This window comes from Callithrix jacchus, chromosome 1 (assembly GCF_049354715.1).
Source record: "Callithrix jacchus isolate 240 chromosome 1, calJac240_pri, whole genome shotgun sequence".
In the NCBI taxonomy this organism is placed as follows: Eukaryota; Metazoa; Chordata; class Mammalia; order Primates; family Cebidae; genus Callithrix; species Callithrix jacchus.
Window position 1 is genome coordinate 37,763,842 of NC_133502.1, and position 6,000 is coordinate 37,769,841.

The 6,000-nt window shown below is 40.8% G+C and overlaps 1 protein-coding gene across 16 annotated transcripts in view; it reads right to left on the bottom strand.

The window, feature by feature from the left end:
* The window catches only part of SCEL (sciellin), a 114,557-nt gene extending 111,482 nt beyond the window's left edge, over nucleotides 1-3,075 (bottom strand). For all 16 annotated transcript variants that reach the window (XM_035295756.3, XM_035295738.3, XM_035295751.3 and 13 more), the window contains exon 1: nucleotides 3,011-3,075. The gene's annotated coding sequence lies outside the window, so the exon portion shown is untranslated. The remainder of the gene's footprint in view (nucleotides 1-3,010) is intronic.
* Nucleotides 3,076-6,000: the final 2,925 nt, after the last annotated feature.

A 6,000-nucleotide genomic window follows, 5' to 3' on the forward strand; every position in this document is an offset into this window, starting at 1 on the left:
TGGCCTATAGTTCACTGCCTTTCCCCAGGAGGTTTCATATGATGGAGACGTAATAACATTTTAGAGCCAGGGAAACTTGGGTCTACAGACAAAGAACAAATTATTTGGATGCTTAGAGCTCTCAAGTATGCTGTTAAAATGAGGATTCATGACAATCGGTTCTTGTATCTATAAGAAAACCAGTTGCCATTGAAAATATCGCTATAAAATTCACTCTTCCAATAAAGGATCACAATAAAAGGATGACTCATGTCCTTAAAAAGTTTAGTAATCAACATGAAATGCAAATTGAGTAAATGTAGCTGTCATTTGGCAAAGCATCCATGGGAGGAAGAGCTTCTTCCGAGCCCTAAAAACACAAGTTCGTGGAAAAATCACAGTTTACCATTTGTACACTTAAGGAATATAACTGATAAAGACTTTTGATTAAGGTTGGGCCTGTAATCCCAGAATTTTGGGATGCTGAGGCAGTTATATCACCTGAGGTCAGGAATTTGAGACCAGCCTGGTCAACACGGTGAAACCCCATCTCTACTAAAAATAGAAAAATTAGCCAGGCGTGGTGGCACACACATGTAGTCCCAGCCACTCGGAAAGCTGAAGCAGGAGAATTGCTTGAACTTGGGAGATTGCAGTGAGCGGAGATCCCGCCATTGCACCCGAGGCTGGGCAACAGAGTGAGACTCCATCTCAAAAAAAAAGTCTTTTGATTAAGAAGTGAACTTTAAACAACTGCAGGCAGGTATGCAGCAATTAATACATTAAATACTCATTTCAAAGTCCCCAGCAAAAGAAAATGGAAAATGATCAACAGATGGTGGAGAAGCAGGATAATGACAGAAAGTGAAGCCATGTGGAACCAATAAACATTTCCCTTGGACTTCAGGGCCAAAGATTTGATCCCCTCGCTCTAAAGAAATGCTGGGAGTTGATGCCTGAACCATATAGGACGCTCTCAGTTAAACAATGTTTGCTTAAGTTGACTGTTTAGTGAACTGTGTTCAGTTTATCCCACAGTATGAGCTCAGGCATTCAAAACATATTATTTGTTTTGTTTACATAGTCCCCAGGAATATGAACCTCTCAGGTATTTCATTATAATTCTGGTAGTCAGAGAAAGCAGTTGGGTAAGCAGCACCTACAGAATGGCAGTCAAGGCGAGAGTGTTCTGATTATACAGAACACAACTAACACACACACATCAGATCCCCTCCTTGCTGAGGGGCTACAGGCTCCTGAGATGAAAACTTCATAAATATAATAAACAGCAACACTGACTCCACAAGCCACAAGTTGGAATGGTATCTCATTATGTCTTAGTCATACCATACAAACATTGCCACATATTGCTGAGTAACCACAGTCCATGATGGAGTGTGGCTCATTTATTGCTACTTTGTATTGTGTGATAAAAGTATTTGAAAAAATATTGAGAAAATTCAGTGAGACAAAAGACAAGCAATCTGGCTTCATGTTCTGGTTTTGCTACTCTGCTCTTCACAAGTTGTCTAACATTTATGCTTTGTCTTTCTCATCTAGAAAATTCAGGCATTAGATAAGGTGGGCCTATGCTTCATTTCAATTGAAATAGTCTGTCAATTAGATCTAAGATTTACATGAGGCTAACATTTCAATAAAAATTCTGACCTGCTGTTGGCATTCTCTGCATATACTGATCTTTAGGATCATTTGAATGTTTTACTAAAAGTTTTACTGTTGTCATTTCTCAGTTTTCTCAAAGTGATGTTTCCAATACTTTAAATACTGGAGTACCACAAATATTAGAAAGGCTGTATCTACATTATAAACTGTGGAAGTAAAAGACAATTTTAAAAGTAATCACATTTTGTGAAAAAATGAAAGTATCCACAAATGCTATACTTTAATTTTCTGGTTGAAAACAGAAAAAGCCAAGTTATAAAACACTTCAAAGCCAAGTTATAAAATTCTCCAGTATACCTTTGGGAATTGAGCACCAGTGTGTCTAAACCCCTGTGAGACTGCAGGTGACCTGGTCAGCAATAGGAAGCAATGAAAAGTCAAGTAGTAAAGGTATGCTGTGAGGACACCTCTCTGCAGGCCACAGAGCTGCAATTTGCAAGCTGTGAGTGGACGCTGCATTTGAATCCCACAGCTCTGTATCACAGATAGAAACAATCAGAAAAAGCACAAGTCAGACAAGTCAGCTTAGCTAGCAATTACAAAAGAAAGCTCTGATTAAAGAACTCTTCTATCCTCACCAAAAGTCTCCCAAAACTGGGTTTTTCAGGACTAGGCTATGGACAGAGTTTGAAAGTTGCCCCCGTATACATTAATCACTCCTTAGGTTAGAAGGCGGAATATACCATAGAGAAGCTGGCCACATGCCCACAGATCCCTGTGGGGAACCATGTACCCCTAATCTGCCCCCACACTGACTTTACTCCTTGGTACATTCAAGTCAGCAAAGGTAATTTTCTTATTTGGGGAAGACAGGGTGGAGACAAAAACCTCATAAATATAAACCTCTCATAAATATAGCTCAGCAACTTGCAGTGCTTTTAGCAGTAGAGGAAAAAATAAATACGACATTATCTATAAAGCACTATTTGAGTTCACCATTTCACTAAAAGCATCATTTATGAAAACAGAAAGATTCTTAAAAAAAAAAAAGTTTGTGTAGTCCTTTGAGAAAATAAACCAGCAGGTGCTGGTCCCTTCACTTAAAGAATATATTCTCCTTTCTGTAACAGGATTCACCAGCTGACAGCTCCCACTCAGAAAATCAAATAGGTGCTCGTCTCTGTGATGCCCGTAATGTGAAAAATTGCCAGAAAGTTCAATGCAATGTGACCTAAAAGCACAGCAAGGAAGAGCAGAACTAACAGCCCACTGGAGGCTGTCAAAATTTACAGGAAGAAAAAACAAAGATAATACAGTAAGTTCTAATTTTAATCATTTGGAAGGAACACAGAGAAAGCTGTGCACATACAGCAGATGTATTTCTGTTTGCAAGTATGATTCAACTTACCTCTATCAAGCAGAAAACCAGGACTTTTTGGCTATCCAGCCTGTAGTGATTCCCTGGGAGGATCTGGCTGAAACGAATGGGAACCTGGAGTTTATTCAGTGGAGTCTCAACCTCTACCTGACTGTATTAATGAACAGTTCAGAGGTTTCTTGCTCACCAGCTGAGTCACTTAGGGAGGAGGTGTGTGGTATGCAACAGGGTGTCACCTTGTACAAATACCAATTCAATTAAAGCAGTCTCACTCATGGACCTACTGTCTGTCTTTGTTTGGTGAATTCTTTGTTTAATTCATGGCCTTGTTATGCAAAAAAAAATGCTCCTGTGATCACCCTTTTAACTGATGACAACAATATACACAACCATATCACTGATATGGTGGCATAGGTGGCATAGGACCCAACCTATTTTGTATTCTCCTTCAAAAAATAGAACTGAAAACTCAAGATAGAAGGAATCCCTATATACCCATAATACCTGAAAGGTAGGGGCACAGACAAGCATGCAAGGAGAACATGGCTTAAAGGAAGCTTCAAGACAAAAGAGTCCTCAGAAACCCAGGAACCCTAGGATCAGAAAACACAAAAGAAACCTGTTGCACACAGTCTACACCTAGAATATTTTGTAAAACTATCAGAGGGATAATAACCTGGCACCTAGGAATTCTAATCTCTTTATTATTTCTCCATGCATAAAAAATGTGAAAAGGGGCCAGGCGTGGTGGCTCACACCTGTAACCCCAGCACTTTGGAAGGCTGAGGAGAGCGGATCACTTGAGGTCAGGAGTTCAAGATCAGCCTCGCCAACATGGTAAAACCCATCTCTACTAAAAATGCAAAAATTAGCCGGTGTAATTGTGCATGCCTGTAGTCTCAGCTACAAGGGAGACTTGTACCAGGGAGGTAGAGGTTATGGTGAGCCAAGATCATGCCATTGCACTCCAGCCTGGAAAAAAAAAAACAGTTAAAAGGATGGTTGACACTTCTTTCATAGCTGGAGGCAGCAGTAGACTTAATGTCAAAGGCTGCTTCTGGCCAGCTGCAGTGCCTTTCACATGCACTTTGGGAAGCCAAGGTGGGAGGATCACTTGAGCCAAGACGTTCAAGACAAACTGGGCAACACAGTGAGAGAGATCTCATGTCTACTAAAAATAAAAAATCAGGGCCAGGCACGGTTGCTCATGCCTGTAATCCCAGCACTTTGGGAGGCTGAGGTGGGTGGATCACCTGAGGTCAGGAGTTCACAACTAGCCTAACGAACATGGAGAAACTCCATCTCTACTAAAAATACAAAATTAGCTGGGCATGGTGGTGCATGCCTGTAATCTCAGCTACTTGGGAGGCTGAGGCAGGAGAATCACTTGAACCCAGGAGGTGGAGGTTGCGGTGAGCCAAGATGGCGCCATTGCACTCCAGCCTGGGCAACAAGAGTAAAACTCTATCTCAAAGTAAAAAGTAAAATAAAATAAAAACCAGCTGGGTGTGGTAGTGCATGTCTATGGACCCAGTTACTCAGGAGGCGGAGGCAGGAGAGTCCCTTGAGCATGGGAGGACCAAGCCACAGTAAGATGTGACCATGCCGCCACATTCCAGTCTGGGTGACAGAGTGAGACCCTATCTCAAAAAACAACAAAACCAAACAACCTCAAAGGCTGCTTCTGCTGGGAGGGAGCAACACTGAAGAGCCATCTTAGGTGGGGAATCTTGTGACAGGTTTTGAAATACACCTTCCATAAGAGCCAAAGAGGCTTGAAAGAAGCTTAGCAAATCTGGAACACTGCTGAGAGAAGCCAGGTCATCAGAACTTCCTGGGTCATCGGCATTCATAGGCCGCACCAGCAATGAATGTACAGGGGAAACAAATCTCCCCATACAACTGTTTCTGAAAACTACAGTGCAGCTGAACGATGCCCATGGAAATGAATGTAGCACGAAGCAGAAACCTAGAGTGGCGAGCAAGGCAATTGCAGTATGCAGTCACTGTGAACTGGGAGGCTACTTCCTTCATGGTCGCTAATATTCCCTCATTCTGGGCTGAGGAATTTGAAAATCGAAAATAGAAAATGTTCTTTCAAAGTAATATATATATACATGTCTACTTGGCCTTTTTATGGAATTTTATATATGCAAAATATTTTAAAATATGCTTTAAGTTTCTGTGATGCCCAAAAATCTTGGTTAAATGTTAATATTACAAATGATGAAGCTGAAAAACAAAGATGTGACTTAACTCAAAAGATAAACTAGAAGCGATCTTCAGCCCTAGAACTTAGCCACAATGAAGGGCAAACACAGTGTAAGAGATCCCTTTGAGGGATAAGTTGTAATTTACATTACAGAATGTTGAAAGATATTTCGTAAAACACAGAACCAGAAAAATAAGTTTTTACCTTACAAGGAAGGTAAAGCTGCCCAAATTTTGGATTTTGAGCTTCCAAGCAATTCTTTCTGCATGCAATTAAGGGTTTCTCTTACTTTATGCACCAGACCATCCACATTGCTAAGCCAAGCCAGTGTCTTTTCATTTAGAATGAAATCTCTAGTAAAAAAAAGAACAAATTCTAAACCGTTGAGCAAAATTCAGACCTCTTCATGCTGAGCAAACATCACTGCCTAAAATTTAAAATCTCAAATGTGAAGAGGTTGAATCAGGAACATTTTGGGGTGTGGAGGTAGCCAAATAGGCTGGGCATTAGTTTCACTCAGGTGTTGAACTGGGAAGACTGGGCATGCTTGGAATAACTTGGCTTCACAACACCTATTCACTTTCAGTGTCAGACTTCTTGAGATCTCTCTAGAACTGTAAATTCAGAAGCTGAAATGCCAAATGGTTTTTATCTCAGGTACAAAAGTCAATTGATTGGTGATGGCTTCCTGAGGAGTATGTTGAGGTTTGTAAGCAAGTTGTGACTCAACAGGGGAGAGTTATGGTTAATTAGCAATGTCCAGCATAGGTCTTGGATGGGGGAATGCTTGCTGATCCTGTCTCATAAA